We start from the raw sequence: 20851 nt of genomic DNA, 5'->3' as shown, positions 1-20851 counted from the left end.
AATGAAAGGTTCTGTCGTGTGTTTGTCGATTTTTGGTCTCTCCCAGTCGTTTCTCCCTCCTGCCCTCTACATATATGCCCATTTCCAAGCGTCAGCTTTCGCGTCAGCCGAGCAAAGTCGAGACAAGTCGACACATGGAGACACACGATGCTGAGAAACGAAACCCGCAGACTAGCGCCCTGGCAGCACGGACTGAGACGAGGGGCGAAGGAAAACTATTCGTACCGCGACAGTTCGCAGTTTCGAAGATCGCGTTTCGTTACGTGGAATACCCGTAGAAGAAAAATGTACGTTTTGTGCGGTGGCCGGGAATCGAACCCGGATCAACTGCTCGGGAAGCAACCATGCTGACCGTTACACCACCACCGCGTTGTGCTGCGTCCCACTCCCACGCCCTGATGTGTCGGCTACCCTCCTGCCATCAGAGGCCGAAGGCGATGGCGCTGTAGGCGCTCAACGCCAGGCCAGAGGTGAGCACCTCTGAACGCAGTGCGTTGGTGCTGCTAGGGCGATGTAGCGTAACTAGAAGCAGAACTGACAGCCGTTGAAAAACTGCCCTTTAAGTTACAGCTGGGCGATAAAACAAATATCTAATGTGACGTACTTACTGATGATCCAGAGACGATTCAGCATACGTGTGCCAAACCAGAAGTAGAAAGCGCCTAAGTATCACAATATTAAGTTGGTTAGTTTGATGCCCGCCTGGAGCATGTCATTAGCTTCCCCTGAGGGCGAAATGCACAGCGGAGCCGTTGCTAGGGAACGGCCTTTTGTGTCGTTTTTTGTTTTCTCTGCGTCAATGTGAATATTGATAACTACAGTTCTGCTCGTTCCACTCAAGGCAGATGGCGACGGAAAACAATGGTTTAAGGCACCATGTTTAAGCTGTGGTTCCCGAAAGGGAGGGTGGGGTGCAACCTCACATCTGACAACTCGTTTTAAATACTCTAAAACCAACGTAATTCCTTCACACAAGAAAAAAACACGCTAATTTCGCCGTCAGGCTCTGGAGATGTTCCTAGAAACGACGGTAGTAGAGACTTTGCGCTCACACGTCAGATTGGCCGAGCGGTCTAAGGCGCCAGATTTAAGCTCTGGTTCCCTAAGGGGAGCGTGGGTTCGAACCCCACATCTGACAATGCATTTTAAATATTTCAAAATTACCAATTTCGTACATGCGGGAAAACAAGTAAATTACGCGGGAACAGGTTCCACAGATACTACTAGAAACGGCAGTGACTATGGTGCTTGCCTTGCAAGTTTGATTGTCTGGCGGTCAGAAAGAATGGAAAGCTGCTAGGAGACATGGCTTTCAGCCACGAGGCCCGTATTCGATTCCCGGTAGCCGAACATACTTTCGTTTGCTGAGTCTTGGTTATTCTCACGGCATTTACGATACCTTTGTGTTGTGGTTTTTGGGGTCCAAGCATCAGGCAAGCAAACGTGAACGAAAGCAGGGGTATTGGACTGCAGACGTGCCACATTGCGTAGCTCGATAGCTGAGTAAGTTAGAGCGTCGTGCTGTGAACACAAAGGCCACGTATTCGACCGCACCAAGTGCCATTTCATTTTACGCCCCTAAAAGACAATGCTTCCTCCAGCGAGACACTGCCAGGTAAATAACAAGCGATCTTCACAAGAAGTAAGGTGTATACACGTCGCGCGATACTGTCGCCAACGGCCATACCGCGCGTAGTGCAGCGGTTCTCGTCTGTTCACCGGCGTTAAGATCCGTTGGCCGTGGTTAGTACTTGGATGCATGCTCGGCTGGGAACTCGATGTGCTGTTGGCTTCTTTCATTTTGCATTTTTCCTTCGGTTTCGCTGTTGCTTAGCGATAATGATGCGGTCCCGCACGCTGGCGCCACTCTTACCTCTCGGTACACTAAGGGGCGAATCTGTGGCCACAATAAAATGAAAGGTTCTGTCGTGTGTTTGTCGATTTTTGGTCTCTCCCAGTCGTTTCTCCCTCCTGCCCTCTACATATATGCCCATTTCCAAGCGTCAGCTTTCGCGTCAGCCGAGCAAAGTCGAGACAAGTCGACACATGGAGACACACGATGCTGAGAAACGAAACCCGCAGACTAGCGCCCTGGCAGCACGGACTGAGACGAGGGGCGAAGGAAAACTATTCGTACCGCGACAGTTCGCAGTTTCGAAGATCGCGTTTCGTTACGTGGAATACCCGTAGAAGAAAAATGTACGTTTTGTGCGGTGGCCGGGAATCGAACCCGGATCAACTGCTCGGGAAGCAACCATGCTGACCGTTACACCACCACCGCGTTGTGCTGCGTCCCACTCCCACGCCCTGATGTGTCGGCTACCCTCCTGCCATCAGAGGCCGAAGGCGATGGCGCTGTAGGCGCTCAACGCCAGGCCAGAGGTGAGCACCTCTGAACGCAGTGCGTTGGTGCTGCTAGGGCGATGTAGCGTAACTAGAAGCAGAACTGACAGCCGTTGAAAAACTGCCCTTTAAGTTACAGCTGGGCGATAAAACAAATATCTAATGTGACGTACTTACTGATGATCCAGAGACGATTCAGCATACGTGTGCCAAACCAGAAGTAGAAAGCGCCTAAGTATCACAATATTAAGTTGGTTAGTTTGATGCCCGCCTGGAGCATGTCATTAGCTTCCCCTGAGGGCGAAATGCACAGCGGAGCCGTTGCTAGGGAACGGCCTTTTGTGTCGTTTTTTGTTTTCTCTGCGTCAATGTGAATATTGATAACTACAGTTGTGCTCGTTCCACTCAAGGCAGATGGCGACGGAAAACAATGGTTTAAGGCACCATGTTTAAGCTGTGGTTCCCGAAAGGGAGGGTGGGGTGCAACCTCACATCTGACAACTCGTTTTAAATACTCTAAAACCAACGTAATTCCTTCACACAAGAAAAAAACACGCTAATTTCGCCGTCAGGCTCTGGAGATGTTCCTAGAAACGACGGTAGTAGAGACTTTGCGCTCACACGTCAGATTGGCCGAGCGGTCTAAGGCGCCAGATTTAAGCTCTGGTTCCCTAAGGGGAGCGTGGGTTCGAACCCCACATCTGACAATGCATTTTAAATATTTCAAAATTACCAATTTCGTACATGCGGGAAAACAAGTAAATTACGCGGGAACAGGTTCCACAGATACTACTAGAAACGGCAGTGACTATGGTGCTTGCCTTGCAAGTTTGATTGTCTGGCGGTCAGAAAGAATGGAAAGCTGCTAGGAGACATGGCTTTCAGCCACGAGGCCCGTATTCGATTCCCGGTAGCCGAACATACTTTCGTTTGCTGAGTCTTGGTTATTCTCACGGCATTTACGATACCTTTGTGTTGTGGTTTTTGGGGTCCAAGCATCAGGCAAGCAAACGTGAACGAAAGCAGGGGTATTGGACTGCAGACGTGCCACATTGCGTAGCTCGATAGCTGAGTAAGTTAGAGCGTCGTGCTGTGAACACAAAGGCCACGTATTCGACCGCACCAAGTGCCATTTCATTTTACGCCCCTAAAAGACAATGCTTCCTCCAGCGAGACACTGCCAGGTAAATAACAAGCGATCTTCACAAGAAGTAAGGTGTATACACGTCGCGCGATACTGTCGCCAACGGCCATACCGCGCGTAGTGCAGCGGTTCTCGTCTGTTCACCGGCGTTAAGATCCGTTGGCCGTGGTTAGTACTTGGATGCATGCTCGGCTGGGAACTCGATGTGCTGTTGGCTTCTTTCATTTTGCATTTTTCCTTCGGTTTCGCTGTTGCTTAGCGATAATGATGCGGTCCCGCACGCTGGCGCCACTCTTACCTCTCGGTACACTAAGGGGCGAATCTGTGGCCACAATAAAATGAAAGGTTCTGTCGTGTGTTTGTCGATTTTTGGTCTCTCCCAGTCGTTTCTCCCTCCTGCCCTCTACATATATGCCCATTTCCAAGCGTCAGCTTTCGCGTCAGCCGAGCAAAGTCGAGACAAGTCGACACATGGAGACACACGATGCTGAGAAACGAAACCCGCAGACTAGCGCCCTGGCAGCACGGACTGAGACGAGGGGCGAAGGAAAACTATTCGTACCGCGACAGTTCGCAGTTTCGAAGATCGCGTTTCGTTACGTGGAATACCCGTAGAAGAAAAATGTACGTTTTGTGCGGTGGCCGGGAATCGAACCCGGATCAACTGCTCGGGAAGCAACCATGCTGACCGTTACACCACCACCGCGTTGTGCTGCGTCCCACTCCCACGCCCTGATGTGTCGGCTACCCTCCTGCCATCAGAGGCCGAAGGCGATGGCGCTGTAGGCGCTCAACGCCAGGCCAGAGGTGAGCACCTCTGAACGCAGTGCGTTGGTGCTGCTAGGGCGATGTAGCGTAACTAGAAGCAGAACTGACAGCCGTTGAAAAACTGCCCTTTAAGTTACAGCTGGGCGATAAAACAAATATCTAATGTGACGTACTTACTGATGATCCAGAGACGATTCAGCATACGTGTGCCAAACCAGAAGTAGAAAGCGCCTAAGTATCACAATATTAAGTTGGTTAGTTTGATGCCCGCCTGGAGCATGTCATTAGCTTCCCCTGAGGGCGAAATGCACAGCGGAGCCGTTGCTAGGGAACGGCCTTTTGTGTCGTTTTTTGTTTTCTCTGCGTCAATGTGAATATTGATAACTACAGTTCTGCTCGTTCCACTCAAGGCAGATGGCGACGGAAAACAATGGTTTAAGGCACCATGTTTAAGCTGTGGTTCCCGAAAGGGAGGGTGGGGTGCAACCTCACATCTGACAACTCGTTTTAAATACTCTAAAACCAACGTAATTCCTTCACACAAGAAAAAAACACGCTAATTTCGCCGTCAGGCTCTGGAGATGTTCCTAGAAACGACGGTAGTAGAGACTTTGCGCTCACACGTCAGATTGGCCGAGCGGTCTAAGGCGCCAGATTTAAGCTCTGGTTCCCTAAGGGGAGCGTGGGTTCGAACCCCACATCTGACAATGCATTTTAAATATTTCAAAATTACCAATTTCGTACATGCGGGAAAACAAGTAAATTACGCGGGAACAGGTTCCACAGATACTACTAGAAACGGCAGTGACTATGGTGCTTGCCTTGCAAGTTTGATTGTCTGGCGGTCAGAAAGAATGGAAAGCTGCTAGGAGACATGGCTTTCAGCCACGAGGCCCGTATTCGATTCCCGGTAGCCGAACATACTTTCGTTTGCTGAGTCTTGGTTATTCTCACGGCATTTACGATACCTTTGTGTTGTGGTTTTTGGGGTCCAAGCATCAGGCAAGCAAACGTGAACGAAAGCAGGGGTATTGGACTGCAGACGTGCCACATTGCGTAGCTCGATAGCTGAGTAAGTTAGAGCGTCGTGCTGTGAACACAAAGGCCACGTATTCGACCGCACCAAGTGCCATTTCATTTTACGCCCCTAAAAGACAATGCTTCCTCCAGCGAGACACTGCCAGGTAAATAACAAGCGATCTTCACAAGAAGTAAGGTGTATACACGTCGCGCGATACTGTCGCCAACGGCCATACCGCGCGTAGTGCAGCGGTTCTCGTCTGTTCACCGGCGTTAAGATCCGTTGGCCGTGGTTAGTACTTGGATGCATGCTCGGCTGGGAACTCGATGTGCTGTTGGCTTCTTTCATTTTGCATTTTTCCTTCGGTTTCGCTGTTGCTTAGCGATAATGATGCGGTCCCGCACGCTGGCGCCACTCTTACCTCTCGGTACACTAAGGGGCGAATCTGTGGCCACAATAAAATGAAAGGTTCTGTCGTGTGTTTGTCGATTTTTGGTCTCTCCCAGTCGTTTCTCCCTCCTGCCCTCTACATATATGCCCATTTCCAAGCGTCAGCTTTCGCGTCAGCCGAGCAAAGTCGAGACAAGTCGACACATGGAGACACACGATGCTGAGAAACGAAACCCGCAGACTAGCGCCCTGGCAGCACGGACTGAGACGAGGGGCGAAGGAAAACTATTCGTACCGCGACAGTTCGCAGTTTCGAAGATCGCGTTTCGTTACGTGGAATACCCGTAGAAGAAAAATGTACGTTTTGTGCGGTGGCCGGGAATCGAACCCGGATCAACTGCTCGGGAAGCAATCATGCTGACCGTTACACCACCACCGCGTTGTGCTGCGTCCCACCCACGCCCTGATGTGTCGGCTACCCTCCTGCCATCAGAGGCCGAAGGCGATGGCGCTGTAGGCGCTCAACGCCAGGCCAGAGGTGAGCACCTCTGAACGCAGTGCGTTGGTGCTGCTAGGGCGATGTAGCGTAACTAGAAGCAGAACTGACAGCCGTTGAAAAACTGCCCTTTAAGTTACAGCTGGGCGATAAAACAAATATCTAATGTGACGTACTTACTGATGATCCAGAGACGATTCAGCATACGTGTGCCAAACCAGAAGTAGAAAGCGCCTAAGTATCACAATATTAAGTTGGTTAGTTTGATGCCCGCCTGGAGCATGTCATTAGCTTCCCCTGAGGGCGAAATGCACAGCGGAGCCGTTGCTAGGGAACGGCCTTTTGTGTCGTTTTTTGTTTTCTCTGCGTCAATGTGAATATTGATAACTACAGTTCTGCTCGTTCCACTCAAGGCAGATGGCGACGGAAAACAATGGTTTAAGGCACCATGTTTAAGCTGTGGTTCCCGAAAGGGAGGGTGGGGTGCAACCTCACATCTGACAACTCGTTTTAAATACTCTAAAACCAACGTAATTCCTTCACACAAGAAAAAAACACGCTAATTTCGCCGTCAGGCTCTGGAGATGTTCCTAGAAACGACGGTAGTAGAGACTTTGCGCTCACACGTCAGATTGGCCGAGCGGTCTAAGGCGCCAGATTTAAGCTCTGGTTCCCTAAGGGGAGCGTGGGTTCGAACCCCACATCTGACAATGCATTTTAAATATTTCAAAATTACCAATTTCGTACATGCGGGAAAACAAGTAAATTACGCGGGAACAGGTTCCACAGATACTACTAGAAACGGCAGTGACTATGGTGCTTGCCTTGCAAGTTTGATTGTCTGGCGGTCAGAAAGAATGGAAAGCTGCTAGGAGACATGGCTTTCAGCCACGAGGCCCGTATTCGATTCCCGGTAGCCGAACATACTTTCGTTTGCTGAGTCTTGGTTATTCTCACGGCATTTACGATACCTTTGTGTTGTGGTTTTTGGGGTCCAAGCATCAGGCAAGCAAACGTGAACGAAAGCAGGGGTATTGGACTGCAGACGTGCCACATTGCGTAGCTCGATAGCTGAGTAAGTTAGAGCGTCGTGCTGTGAACACAAAGGCCACGTATTCGACCGCACCAAGTGCCATTTCATTTTACGCCCCTAAAAGACAATGCTTCCTCCAGCGAGACACTGCCAGGTAAATAACAAGCGATCTTCACAAGAAGTAAGGTGTATACACGTCGCGCGATACTGTCGCCAACGGCCATACCGCGCGTAGTGCAGCGGTTCTCGTCTGTTCACCGGCGTTAAGATCCGTTGGCCGTGGTTAGTACTTGGATGCATGCTCGGCTGGGAACTCGATGTGCTGTTGGCTTCTTTCATTTTGCATTTTTCCTTCGGTTTCGCTGTTGCTTAGCGATAATGATGCGGTCCCGCACGCTGGCGCCACTCTTACCTCTCGGTACACTAAGGGGCGAATCTGTGGCCACAATAAAATGAAAGGTTCTGTCGTGTGTTTGTCGATTTTTGGTCTCTCCCAGTCGTTTCTCCCTCCTGCCCTCTACATATATGCCCATTTCCAAGCGTCAGCTTTCGCGTCAGCCGAGCAAAGTCGAGACAAGTCGACACATGGAGACACACGATGCTGAGAAACGAAACCCGCAGACTAGCGCCCTGGCAGCACGGACTGAGACGAGGGGCGAAGGAAAACTATTCGTACCGCGACAGTTCGCAGTTTCGAAGATCGCGTTTCGTTACGTGGAATACCCGTAGAAGAAAAATGTACGTTTTGTGCGGTGGCCGGGAATCGAACCCGGATCAACTGCTCGGGAAGCAACCATGCTGACCGTTACACCACCACCGCGCTGTGCTGCGTCCCACTCCCACGCCCTGATGTGTCGGCTACCCTCCTGCCATCAGAGGCCGAAGGCGATGGCGCTGTAGGCGCTCAACGCCAGGCCAGAGGTGAGCACCTCTGAACGCAGTGCGTTGGTGCTGCTAGGGCGATGTAGCGTAACTAGAAGCAGAACTGACAGCCGTTGAAAAACTGCCCTTTAAGTTACAGCTGGGCGATAAAACAAATATCTAATGTGACGTACTTACTGATGATCCAGAGACGATTCAGCATACGTGTGCCAAACCAGAAGTAGAAAGCGCCTAAGTATCACAATATTAAGTTGGTTAGTTTGATGCCCGCCTGGAGCATGTCATTAGCTTCCCCTGAGGGCGAAATGCACAGCGGAGCCGTTGCTAGGGAACGGCCTTTTGTGTCGTTTTTTGTTTTCTCTGCGTCAATGTGAATATTGATAACTACAGTTCTGCTCGTTCCACTCAAGGCAGATGGCGACGGAAAACAATGGTTTAAGGCACCATGTTTAAGCTGTGGTTCCCGAAAGGGAGGGTGGGGTGCAACCTCACATCTGACAACTCGTTTTAAATACTCTAAAACCAACGTAATTCCTTCACACAAGAAAAAAACACGCTAATTTCGCCGTCAGGCTCTGGAGATGTTCCTAGAAACGACGGTAGTAGAGACTTTGCGCTCACACGTCAGATTGGCCGAGCGGTCTAAGGCGCCAGATTTAAGCTCTGGTTCCCTAAGGGGAGCGTGGGTTCGAACCCCACATCTGACAATGCATTTTAAATATTTCAAAATTACCAATTTCGTACATGCGGGAAAACAAGTAAATTACGCGGGAACAGGTTCCACAGATACTACTAGAAACGGCAGTGACTATGGTGCTTGCCTTGCAAGTTTGATTGTCTGGCGGTCAGAAAGAATGGAAAGCTGCTAGGAGACATGGCTTTCAGCCACGAGGCCCGTATTCGATTCCCGGTAGCCGAACATACTTTCGTTTGCTGAGTCTTGGTTATTCTCACGGCATTTACGATACCTTTGTGTTGTGGTTTTTGGGGTCCAAGCATCAGGCAAGCAAACGTGAACGAAAGCAGGGGTATTGGACTGCAGACGTGCCACATTGCGTAGCTCGATAGCTGAGTAAGTTAGAGCGTCGTGCTGTGAACACAAAGGCCACGTATTCGACCGCACCAAGTGCCATTTCATTTTACGCCCCTAAAAGACAATGCTTCCTCCAGCGAGACACTGCCAGGTAAATAACAAGCGATCTTCACAAGAAGTAAGGTGTATACACGTCGCGCGATACTGTCGCCAACGGCCATACCGCGCGTAGTGCAGCGGTTCTCGTCTGTTCACCGGCGTTAAGATCCGTTGGCCGTGGTTAGTACTTGGATGCATGCTCGGCTGGGAACTCGATGTGCTGTTGGCTTCTTTCATTTTGCATTTTTCCTTCGGTTTCGCTGTTGCTTAGCGATAATGATGCGGTCCCGCACGCTGGCGCCACTCTTACCTCTCGGTACACTAAGGGGCGAATCTGTGGCCACAATAAAATGAAAGGTTCTGTCGTGTGTTTGTCGATTTTTGGTCTCTCCCAGTCGTTTCTCCCTCCTGCCCTCTACATATATGCCCATTTCCAAGCGTCAGCTTTCGCGTCAGCCGAGCAAAGTCGAGACAAGTCGACACATGGAGACACACGATGCTGAGAAACGAAACCCGCAGACTAGCGCCCTGGCAGCACGGACTGAGACGAGGGGCGAAGGAAAACTATTCGTACCGCGACAGTTCGCAGTTTCGAAGATCGCGTTTCGTTACGTGGAATACCCGTAGAAGAAAAATGTACGTTTTGTGCGGTGGCCGGGAATCGAACCCGGATCAACTGCTCGGGAAGCAACCATGCTGACCGTTACACCACCACCGCGCTGTGCTGCGTCCCACTCCCACGCCCTGATGTGTCGGCTACCCTCCTGCCATCAGAGGCCGAAGGCGATGGCGCTGTAGGCGCTCAACGCCAGGCCAGAGGTGAGCACCTCTGAACGCAGTGCGTTGGTGCTGCTAGGGCGATGTAGCGTAACTAGAAGCAGAACTGACAGCCGTTGAAAAACTGCCCTTTAAGTTACAGCTGGGCGATAAAACAAATATCTAATGTGACGTACTTACTGATGATCCAGAGACGATTCAGCATACGTGTGCCAAACCAGAAGTAGAAAGCGCCTAAGTATCACAATATTAAGTTGGTTAGTTTGATGCCCGCCTGGAGCATGTCATTAGCTTCCCCTGAGGGCGAAATGCACAGCGGAGCCGTTGCTAGGGAACGGCCTTTTGTGTCGTTTTTTGTTTTCTCTGCGTCAATGTGAATATTGATAACTACAGTTCTGCTCGTTCCACTCAAGGCAGATGGCGACGGAAAACAATGGTTTAAGGCACCATGTTTAAGCTGTGGTTCCCGAAAGGGAGGGTGGGGTGCAACCTCACATCTGACAACTCGTTTTAAATACTCTAAAACCAACGTAATTCCTTCACACAAGAAAAAAACACGCTAATTTCGCCGTCAGGCTCTGGAGATGTTCCTAGAAACGACGGTAGTAGAGACTTTGCGCTCACACGTCAGATTGGCCGAGCGGTCTAAGGCGCCAGATTTAAGCTCTGGTTCCCTAAGGGGAGCGTGGGTTCGAACCCCACATCTGACAATGCATTTTAAATATTTCAAAATTACCAATTTCGTACATGCGGGAAAACAAGTAAATTACGCGGGAACAGGTTCCACAGATACTACTAGAAACGGCAGTGACTATGGTGCTTGCCTTGCAAGTTTGATTGTCTGGCGGTCAGAAAGAATGGAAAGCTGCTAGGAGACATGGCTTTCAGCCACGAGGCCCGTATTCGATTCCCGGTAGCCGAACATACTTTCGTTTGCTGAGTCTTGGTTATTCTCACGGCATTTACGATACCTTTGTGTTGTGGTTTTTGGGGTCCAAGCATCAGGCAAGCAAACGTGAACGAAAGCAGGGGTATTGGACTGCAGACGTGCCACATTGCGTAGCTCGATAGCTGAGTAAGTTAGAGCGTCGTGCTGTGAACACAAAGGCCACGTATTCGACCGCACCAAGTGCCATTTCATTTTACGCCCCTAAAAGACAATGCTTCCTCCAGCGAGACACTGCCAGGTAAATAACAAGCGATCTTCACAAGAAGTAAGGTGTATACACGTCGCGCGATACTGTCGCCAACGGCCATACCGCGCGTAGTGCAGCGGTTCTCGTCTGTTCACCGGCGTTAAGATCCGTTGGCCGTGGTTAGTACTTGGATGCATGCTCGGCTGGGAACTCGATGTGCTGTTGGCTTCTTTCATTTTGCATTTTTCCTTCGGTTTCGCTGTTGCTTAGCGATAATGATGCGGTCCCGCACGCTGGCGCCACTCTTACCTCTCGGTACACTAAGGGGCGAATCTGTGGCCACAATAAAATGAAAGGTTCTGTCGTGTGTTTGTCGATTTTTGGTCTCTCCCAGTCGTTTCTCCCTCCTGCCCTCTACATATATGCCCATTTCCAAGCGTCAGCTTTCGCGTCAGCCGAGCAAAGTCGAGACAAGTCGACACATGGAGACACACGATGCTGAGAAACGAAACCCGCAGACTAGCGCCCTGGCAGCACGGACTGAGACGAGGGGCGAAGGAAAACTATTCGTACCGCGACAGTTCGCAGTTTCGAAGATCGCGTTTCGTTACGTGGAATACCCGTAGAAGAAAAATGTACGTTTTGTGCGGTGGCCGGGAATCGAACCCGGATCAACTGCTCGGGAAGCAACCATGCTGACCGTTACACCACCACCGCGTTGTGCTGCGTCCCACCCACGCCCTGATGTGTCGGCTACCCTCCTGCCATCAGAGGCCGAAGGCGATGGCGCTGTAGGCGCTCAACGCCAGGCCAGAGGTGAGCACCTCTGAACGCAGTGCGTTGGTGCTGCTAGGGCGATGTAGCGTAACTAGAAGCAGAACTGACAGCCGTTGAAAAACTGCCCTTTAAGTTACAGCTGGGCGATAAAACAAATATCTAATGTGACATACTTACTGATGATCCAGAGACGATTCAGCATACGTGTGCCAAACCAGAAGTAGAAAGCGCCTAAGTATCACAATATTAAGTTGGTTAGTTTGATGCCCGCCTGGAGCATGTCATTAGCTTCCCCTGAGGGCGAAATGCACAGCGGAGCCGTTGCTAGGGAACGGCCTTTTGTGTCGTTTTTTGTTTTCTCTGCGTCAATGTGAATATTGATAACTACAGTTCTGCTCGTTCCACTCAAGGCAGATGGCGACGGAAAACAATGGTTTAAGGCACCATGTTTAAGCTGTGGTTCCCGAAAGGGAGGGTGGGGTGCAACCTCACATCTGACAACTCGTTTTAAATACTCTAAAACCAACGTAATTCCTTCACACAAGAAAAAAACACGCTAATTTCGCCGTCAGGCTCTGGAGATGTTCCTAGAAACGACGGTAGTAGAGACTTTGCGCTCACACGTCAGATTGGCCGAGCGGTCTAAGGCGCCAGATTTAAGCTCTGGTTCCCTAAGGGGAGCGTGGGTTCGAACCCCACATCTGACAATGCATTTTAAATATTTCAAAATTACCAATTTCGTACATGCGGGAAAACAAGTAAATTACGCGGGAACAGGTTCCACAGATACTACTAGAAACGGCAGTGACTATGGTGCTTGCCTTGCAAGTTTGATTGTCTGGCGGTCAGAAAGAATGGAAAGCTGCTAGGAGACATGGCTTTCAGCCACGAGGCCCGTATTCGATTCCCGGTAGCCGAACATACTTTCGTTTGCTGAGTCTTGGTTATTCTCACGGCATTTACGATACCTTTGTGTTGTGGTTTTTGGGGTCCAAGCATCAGGCAAGCAAACGTGAACGAAAGCAGGGGTATTGGACTGCAGACGTGCCACATTGCGTAGCTCGATAGCTGAGTAAGTTAGAGCGTCGTGCTGTGAACACAAAGGCCACGTATTCGACCGCACCAAGTGCCATTTCATTTTACGCCCCTAAAAGACAATGCTTCCTCCAGCGAGACACTGCCAGGTAAATAACAAGCGATCTTCACAAGAAGTAAGGTGTATACACGTCGCGCGATACTGTCGCCAACGGCCATACCGCGCGTAGTGCAGCGGTTCTCGTCTGTTCACCGGCGTTAAGATCCGTTGGCCGTGGTTAGTACTTGGATGCATGCTCGGCTGGGAACTCGATGTGCTGTTGGCTTCTTTCATTTTGCATTTTTCCTTCGGTTTCGCTGTTGCTTAGCGATAATGATGCGGTCCCGCACGCTGGCGCCACTCTTACCTCTCGGTACACTAAGGGGCGAATCTGTGGCCACAATAAAATGAAAGGTTCTGTCGTGTGTTTGTCGATTTTTGGTCTCTCCCAGTCGTTTCTCCCTCCTGCCCTCTACATATATGCCCATTTCCAAGCGTCAGCTTTCGCGTCAGCCGAGCAAAGTCGAGACAAGTCGACACATGGAGACACACGATGCTGAGAAACGAAACCCGCAGACTAGCGCCCTGGCAGCACGGACTGAGACGAGGGGCGAAGGAAAACTATTCGTACCGCGACAGTTCGCAGTTTCGAAGATCGCGTTTCGTTACGTGGAATACCCGTAGAAGAAAAATGTACGTTTTGTGCGGTGGCCGGGAATCGAACCCGGATCAACTGCTCGGGAAGCAACCATGCTGACCGTTACACCACCACCGCGTTGTGCTGCGTCCCACTCCCACGCCCTGATGTGTCGGCTACCCTCCTGCCATCAGAGGCCGAAGGCGATGGCGCTGTAGGCGCTCAACGCCAGGCCAGAGGTGAGCACCTCTGAACGCAGTGCGTTGGTGCTGCTAGGGCGATGTAGCGTAACTAGAAGCAGAACTGACAGCCGTTGAAAAACTGCCCTTTAAGTTACAGCTGGGCGATAAAACAAATATCTAATGTGACATACTTACTGATGATCCAGAGACGATTCAGCATACGTGTGCCAAACCAGAAGTAGAAAGCGCCTAAGTATCACAATATTAAGTTGGTTAGTTTGATGCCCGCCTGGAGCATGTCATTAGCTTCCCCTGAGGGCGAAATGCACAGCGGAGCCGTTGCTAGGGAACGGCCTTTTGTGTCGTTTTTTGTTTTCTCTGCGTCAATGTGAATATTGATAACTACAGTTCTGCTCGTTCCACTCAAGGCAGATGGCGACGGAAAACAATGGTTTAAGGCACCATGTTTAAGCTGTGGTTCCCGAAAGGGAGGGTGGGGTGCAACCTCACATCTGACAACTCGTTTTAAATACTCTAAAACCAACGTAATTCCTTCACACAAGAAAAAAACACGCTAATTTCGCCGTCAGGCTCTGGAGATGTTCCTAGAAACGACGGTAGTAGAGACTTTGCGCTCACACGTCAGATTGGCCGAGCGGTCTAAGGCGCCAGATTTAAGCTCTGGTTCCCTAAGGGGAGCGTGGGTTCGAACCCCACATCTGACAATGCATTTTAAATATTTCAAAATTACCAATTTCGTACATGCGGGAAAACAAGTAAATTACGCGGGAACAGGTTCCACAGATACTACTAGAAACGGCAGTGACTATGGTGCTTGCCTTGCAAGTTTGATTGTCTGGCGGTCAGAAAGAATGGAAAGCTGCTAGGAGACATGGCTTTCAGCCACGAGGCCCGTATTCGATTCCCGGTAGCCGAACATACTTTCGTTTGCTGAGTCTTGGTTATTCTCACGGCATTTACGATACCTTTGTGTTGTGGTTTTTGGGGTCCAAGCATCAGGCAAGCAAACGTGAACGAAAGCAGGGGTATTGGACTGCAGACGTGCCACATTGCGTAGCTCGATAGCTGAGTAAGTTAGAGCGTCGTGCTGTGAACACAAAGGCCACGTATTCGACCGCACCAAGTGCCATTTCATTTTACGCCCCTAAAAGACAATGCTTCCTCCAGCGAGACACTGCCAGGTAAATAACAAGCGATCTTCACAAGAAGTAAGGTGTATACACGTCGCGCGATACTGTCGCCAACGGCCATACCGCGCGTAGTGCAGCGGTTCTCGTCTGTTCACCGGCGTTAAGATCCGTTGGCCGTGGTTAGTACTTGGATGCATGCTCGGCTGGGAACTCGATGTGCTGTTGGCTTCTTTCATTTTGCATTTTTCCTTCGGTTTCGCTGTTGCTTAGCGATAATGATGCGGTCCCGCACGCTGGCGCCACTCTTACCTCTCGGTACACTAAGGGGCGAATCTGTGGCCACAATAAAATGAAAGGTTCTGTCGTGTGTTTGTCGATTTTTGGTCTCTCCCAGTCGTTTCTCCCTCCTGCCCTCTACATATATGCCCATTTCCAAGCGTCAGCTTTCGCGTCAGCCGAGCAAAGTCGAGACAAGTCGACACATGGAGACACACGATGCTGAGAAACGAAACCCGCAGACTAGCGCCCTGGCAGCACGGACTGAGACGAGGGGCGAAGGAAAACTATTCGTACCGCGACAGTTCGCAGTTTCGAAGATCGCGTTTCGTTACGTGGAATACCCGTAGAAGAAAAATGTACGTTTTGTGCGGTGGCCGGGAATCGAACCCGGATCAACTGCTCGGGAAGCAACCATGCTGACCGTTACACCACCACCGCGTTGTGCTGCGTCCCACTCCCACGCCCTGATGTGTCGGCTACCCTCCTGCCATCAGAGGCCGAAGGCGATGGCGCTGTAGGCGCTCAACGCCAGGCCAGAGGTGAGCACCTCTGAACGCAGTGCGTTGGTGCTGCTAGGGCGATGTAGCGTAACTAGAAGCAGAACTGACAGCCGTTGAAAAACTGCCCTTTAAGTTACAGCTGGGCGATAAAACAAATATCTAATGTGACATACTTACTGATGATCCAGAGACGATTCAGCATACGTGTGCCAAACCAGAAGTAGAAAGCGCCTAAGTATCACAATATTAAGTTGGTTAGTTTGATGCCCGCCTGGAGCATGTCATTAGCTTCCCCTGAGGGCGAAATGCACAGCGGAGCCGTTGCTAGGGAACGGCCTTTTGTGTCGTTTTTTGTTTTCTCTGCGTCAATGTGAATATTGATAACTACAGTTCTGCTCGTTCCACTCAAGGCAGATGGCGACGGAAAACAATGGTTTAAGGCACCATGTTTAAGCTGTGGTTCCCGAAAGGGAGGGTGGGGTGCAACCTCACATCTGACAACTCGTTTTAAATACTCTAAAACCAACGTAATTCCTTCACACAAGAAAAAAACACGCTAATTTCGCCGTCAGGCTCTGGAGATGTTCCTAGAAACGACGGTAGTAGAGACTTTGCGCTCACACGTCAGATTGGCCGAGCGGTCTAAGGCGCCAGATTTAAGCTCTGGTTCCCTAAGGGGAGCGTGGGTTCGAACCCCACATCTGACAATGCATTTTAAATATTTCAAAATTACCAATTTCGTACATGCGGGAAAACAAGTAAATTACGCGGGAACAGGTTCCACAGATACTACTAGAAACGGCAGTGACTATGGTGCTTGCCTTGCAAGTTTGATTGTCTGGCGGTCAGAAAGAATGGAAAGCTGCTAGGAGACATGGCTTTCAGCCACGAGGCCCGTATTCGATTCCCGGTAGCCGAACATACTTTCGTTTGCTGAGTCTTGGTTATTCTCACGGCATTTACGATACCTTTGTGTTGTGGTTTTTGGGGTCCAAGCATCAGGCAAGCAAACGTGAACGAAAGCAGGGGTATTGGACTGCAGACGTGCCACATTGCGTAGCTCGATAGCTGAGTAAGTTAGAGCGTCGTGCTGTGAACACAAAGGCCACGTATTCGACCGCACCAAGTGCCATTTCATTTTACGCCCCTAAAAGACAATGCTTCCTCCAGCGAGACACTGCCAGGTAAATAACAAGCGATCTTCACAAGAAGTAAGGTGTATACACGTCGCGCGATACTGTCGCCAACGGCCATACCGCGCGTAGTGCAGCGGTTCTCGTCTGTTCACCGGCGTTAAGATCCGTTGGCCGTGGTTAGTACTTGGATGCATGCTCGGCTGGGAACTCGATGTGCTGTTGGCTTCTTTCATTTTGCATTTTTCCTTCGGTTTCGCTGTTGCTTAGCGATAATGATGCGGTCCCGCACGCTGGCGCCACTCTTACCTCTCGGTACACTAAGGGGCGAATCTGTGGCCACAATAAAATGAAAGGTTCTGTCGTGTGTTTGTCGATTTTTGGTCTCTCCCAGTCGTTTCTCCCTCCTGCCCTCTACATATATGCCCATTTCCAAGCGTCAGCTTTCGCGTCAGCCGAGCAAAGTCGAGACAAGTCGACACATGGAGACACACGATGCTGAGAAACGAAACCCGCAGACTAGCGCCCTGGCAGCACGGACTGAGACGAGGGGCGAAGGAAAACTATTCGTACCGCGACAGTTCGCAGTTTCGAAGATCGCGTTTCGTTACGTGGAATACCCGTAGAAGAAAAATGTACGTTTTGTGCGGTGGCCGGGAATCGAACCCGGATCAACTGCTCGGGAAGCAACCATGCTGACCGTTACACCACCACCGCGTTGTGCTGCGTCCCACCCACGCCCTGATGTGTCGGCTACCCTCCTGCCATCAGAGGCCGAAGGCGATGGCGCTGTAGGCGCTCAACGCCAGGCCAGAGGTGAGCACCTCTGAACGCAGTGCGTTGGTGCTGCTAGGGCGATGTAGCGTAACTAGAAGCAGAACTGACAGCCGTTGAAAAACTGCCCTTTAAGTTACAGCTGGGCGATAAAACAAATATCTAATGTGACGTACTTACTGATGATCCAGAGACGATTCAGCATACGTGTGCCAAACCAGAAGTAGAAAGCGCCTAAGTATCACAATATTAAGTTGGTTAGTTTGATGCCCGCCTGGAGCATGTCATTAGCTTCCCCTGAGGGCGAAATGCACAGCGGAGCCGTTGCTAGGGAACGGCCTTTTGTGTCGTTTTTTGTTTTCTCTGCGTCAATGTGAATATTGATAACTACAGTTCTGCTCGTTCCACTCAAGGCAGATGGCGACGGAAAACAATGGTTTAAGGCACCATGTTTAAGCTGTGGTTCCCGAAAGGGAGGGTGGGGTGCAACCTCACATCTGACAACTCGTTTTAAATACTCTAAAACCAACGTAATTCCTTCACACAAGAAAAAAACACGCTAATTTCGCCGTCAGGCTCTGGAGATGTTCCTAGAAACGACGGTAGTAGAGACTTTGCGCTCACACGTCAGATTGGCCGAGCGGTCTCAGTCGCGCTTGCGACACCGTGCTGGTCGGACGTGTCAGTGCTCCGCTCCACCGCGTGTTCACAAGGCGTGTTTTCCACTCATCTTTCTGTTTGCTAGTGTTGTGTTATTCTGCAGTTTATATCGTTTTCCATTTGTATTTTTGTTGCGTTCTTATTGTAGCGGGTTAACCGCTCGCTATCTGCTGCAATGTCCAGGTTATTTCCGCGAAAGTGTACACTCCGTTTTGATTTCGACAAGTCCACCCGATCTGTGCAACCGAGTTCACTGGAGATACATGACTGGATCGTTGATGTTATTGGAATTACATCTGACCAAGTGCACACCGCCTATTATGATACCGAGCAGTATTGTTTCTTTGTTAAATTACTGAATCCTGTATTACTGGAGAAGATCATGACGAAGCACGGAGGAAGTGCTATTTTCCGACACCGGGACGACTCTGTAAGTACAGTGCTCATTTCCAATGCCGATGTAGACTACACGAACGTGCGTATTTTCAACTTACCCCCTGAGGTAGAAAATTGTTATCTAAAGGAGGTACTGTCCAAATTCGGTGACGTTAAACAGATTCGACTCGAACGGTGGTCAAGTCAACATAGGTTGCAATGTTACAGTGGCGTTCGATCTGTAGAAATGCATGTCAAGCAGAATATTCCATCCCATATACTTGTTTGTGACTATAAGGCTCACGTTACTTATATTGGCCAAACACCGACCTGTCATATCTGTAATGAGAGTGGTCACTTGCGTCAAGACTGCCCCAGGCGCATGTTTGTGTTAAAGAATTCCCTCCAGCAGCGTAAAAGGCTTACTTTGGCGGATGTAGTGGCAGCCAAGCCGATGACGGAGATTGGGCTCCCTAGTTCTGAAATGCCTTCGGAACAGCAACAAGAAATTCGTTCTGATGAGTTTCCGGTTCTGGTTCGGAGAGACAAAGGTGCGTTGCCCCCTGCAAAACTCGATGCCGCGACCAATAAGAGGCGCAGAACTTGTGACAGCAGTGGCTCTGATACCGACACCTCTAGTGCGCATGAGACCGCGAAAAAGGACGATCGGGACTCCGGCTCGGAAGCGAAAGCTCCGATCGGTGAGGCTATTGTGGACGCTTCTCCTCCCACAATTTCAAGTGCCGATACTTCCGTGGAAGTTAAGCAGTTGCCGCTGGCTAGTGCCTTACAACTTCCGCTACAGCCAACTCAGGCCGACCAACCTGTACGTGTGGCTCACATTCCTGCAGGAAGTACACACACAGAGGCCTGTGATGGTGGTATACAAACACCTCTGAGCGCAAACGGTACACATCACGTGGCAGCCGCTTCGGTTGAGGACTCACAACAAGGGGAATGTCAACAACTCCAGGAAATAATACAAACACAGCTGTCCGGGTCTGTCGGTGACAACAAACAGCTGCGGGCAGAGACTGTTGCCAAACAGGCTGATGATGCGAGTGATAGTTCAGCTGCTCGCTCGCCGGCGGTGTCGCCGCGTGCCATCCCTTCGCGGGATGTGCCGGGAGAGCAGCTTGACATCACCCACGACCCTCCCACGCCGCCAGCTGCAGAGGTGCTCCACAGTGTCCGCCCCAGGATCCGAGTGCAACCTAATGTAAATGCTGTGCGTAAAAAGAGTAAGAACAAAGACGCACGACTACAACTCAGTGACGTCACAGACACGAATTTCCCGGCCACAAATATGGAATGGCATGAAGATGTTGCCCTTTAAAGATATTTGCTCCTTCCGCCTCTTCCACGTCCTGTCATAATGTCGCAGGCCTATACGATCACGACATTAAATATTAATAAAATCCGGTCGGAGGTGAAACTGAGTGCCTTAAAACAATATCTCTACGAGTCGGGAACAGATATCGCTCTTTTGCAGGAGGTGGCCATGCCACACTTCACTCTTCCTGGTTTTGTTGCTATTACAAATTTTTCCCCCGACTCGAACGTGGGGACTGCCATCTTACTTAGAGAAGGCATTCCCGCCACTCAGGTTGACAAGTTAGATTCCGGTAGAGGTGTGGGTGTCACCGTTTTTGGCGTCACCATCATTAACTTGTACGCGCCTTCTGGCAGTACCTATAGGGCGGAACGAGCAAACTTTTTTAAGGAACAAATCATCTATTTGTTACGGAAAAATCCCGAACGTGTTATCATTGGAGGTGATTTTAATTGTGTTTTATCCCAGAAAGATCAGTCCCCGAATTTTAATTATTCGCCTGAATTAAAGCGTCTCGTGACCGACCTCAAACTGAAAGACGCGTGGGAAATTAGGTACCCGACCTTGGTACGATTCACACACCTCGTCGCGAATTCCTGCAGCAGAATTGACAGGATTTATGTTTCCGACGTTTTAGAGAATGTCTTGTTACAAATTGAAACAATCCCCTCCAGCTTCTCTGATCACAGTGGTGTCGTTGCGTGCCTGAATTTGCTGCCACAACCAACGCGTTGGTATAAAAATCAATGGCACTTGAACGTCTCCTTATTAACGGATGCTGACCTAGAGGCGGCGGTGCGACGCGCTTGGGAGCAGTGCTTGCGCACTACCACAAACTTTCGTAGCACCATAG

General features: G+C 50.2%; 19 non-coding genes across 19 annotated transcripts; 9 read left to right on the top strand and 10 right to left on the bottom strand.

Annotated features, from left to right (window-relative positions):
• Positions 1-297: 297 nt before the first annotated feature.
• On the bottom strand, positions 298-369 carry Trnag-ccc. The gene has a single exon. It is a non-coding gene; the product is annotated as a tRNA-Gly (tRNA).
• A 685-nt stretch (positions 370-1054) lies between these two features.
• Positions 1055-1138, top strand: Trnal-uaa. The gene has a single exon. It is a non-coding gene; the product is annotated as a tRNA-Leu (tRNA).
• Positions 1139-2209: 1071 nt separating this feature from the next.
• Positions 2210-2281, bottom strand: Trnag-ccc. Its single transcript has one exon. It is a non-coding gene; the product is annotated as a tRNA-Gly (tRNA).
• Positions 2282-2966: 685 nt separating this feature from the next.
• Positions 2967-3050, top strand: Trnal-uaa. The gene has a single exon. It is a non-coding gene; the product is annotated as a tRNA-Leu (tRNA).
• Positions 3051-4121: 1071 nt separating this feature from the next.
• Trnag-ccc lies at positions 4122-4193 on the bottom strand. The gene has a single exon. It is a non-coding gene; the product is annotated as a tRNA-Gly (tRNA).
• A 685-nt stretch (positions 4194-4878) lies between these two features.
• On the top strand, positions 4879-4962 carry Trnal-uaa. Its single transcript has one exon. It is a non-coding gene; the product is annotated as a tRNA-Leu (tRNA).
• Positions 4963-6033: 1071 nt separating this feature from the next.
• Trnag-ccc lies at positions 6034-6105 on the bottom strand. The gene has a single exon. It is a non-coding gene; the product is annotated as a tRNA-Gly (tRNA).
• Positions 6106-6788: 683 nt separating this feature from the next.
• Positions 6789-6872, top strand: Trnal-uaa. The gene has a single exon. It is a non-coding gene; the product is annotated as a tRNA-Leu (tRNA).
• A 1071-nt stretch (positions 6873-7943) lies between these two features.
• Trnag-ccc lies at positions 7944-8015 on the bottom strand. The gene has a single exon. It is a non-coding gene; the product is annotated as a tRNA-Gly (tRNA).
• Positions 8016-8700: 685 nt separating this feature from the next.
• On the top strand, positions 8701-8784 carry Trnal-uaa. The gene has a single exon. It is a non-coding gene; the product is annotated as a tRNA-Leu (tRNA).
• A 1071-nt stretch (positions 8785-9855) lies between these two features.
• Trnag-ccc lies at positions 9856-9927 on the bottom strand. Its single transcript has one exon. It is a non-coding gene; the product is annotated as a tRNA-Gly (tRNA).
• A 685-nt stretch (positions 9928-10612) lies between these two features.
• Trnal-uaa lies at positions 10613-10696 on the top strand. The gene has a single exon. It is a non-coding gene; the product is annotated as a tRNA-Leu (tRNA).
• Positions 10697-11767: 1071 nt separating this feature from the next.
• Positions 11768-11839, bottom strand: Trnag-ccc. Its single transcript has one exon. It is a non-coding gene; the product is annotated as a tRNA-Gly (tRNA).
• A 683-nt stretch (positions 11840-12522) lies between these two features.
• Positions 12523-12606, top strand: Trnal-uaa. Its single transcript has one exon. It is a non-coding gene; the product is annotated as a tRNA-Leu (tRNA).
• A 1071-nt stretch (positions 12607-13677) lies between these two features.
• On the bottom strand, positions 13678-13749 carry Trnag-ccc. The gene has a single exon. It is a non-coding gene; the product is annotated as a tRNA-Gly (tRNA).
• Positions 13750-14434: 685 nt separating this feature from the next.
• On the top strand, positions 14435-14518 carry Trnal-uaa. The gene has a single exon. It is a non-coding gene; the product is annotated as a tRNA-Leu (tRNA).
• Positions 14519-15589: 1071 nt separating this feature from the next.
• Trnag-ccc lies at positions 15590-15661 on the bottom strand. The gene has a single exon. It is a non-coding gene; the product is annotated as a tRNA-Gly (tRNA).
• A 685-nt stretch (positions 15662-16346) lies between these two features.
• Positions 16347-16430, top strand: Trnal-uaa. The gene has a single exon. It is a non-coding gene; the product is annotated as a tRNA-Leu (tRNA).
• A 1071-nt stretch (positions 16431-17501) lies between these two features.
• Trnag-ccc lies at positions 17502-17573 on the bottom strand. The gene has a single exon. It is a non-coding gene; the product is annotated as a tRNA-Gly (tRNA).
• Positions 17574-20851: the final 3278 nt, after the last annotated feature.

This window comes from Schistocerca americana, unplaced genomic scaffold (assembly GCF_021461395.2).
Source record: "Schistocerca americana isolate TAMUIC-IGC-003095 unplaced genomic scaffold, iqSchAmer2.1 HiC_scaffold_182, whole genome shotgun sequence".
Classification (NCBI taxonomy): domain Eukaryota; kingdom Metazoa; phylum Arthropoda; class Insecta; order Orthoptera; family Acrididae; genus Schistocerca; species Schistocerca americana.
Note: the sequence above shows the minus strand (reverse complement) of the source record. Positions and strands in the feature narration are given on the sequence as shown.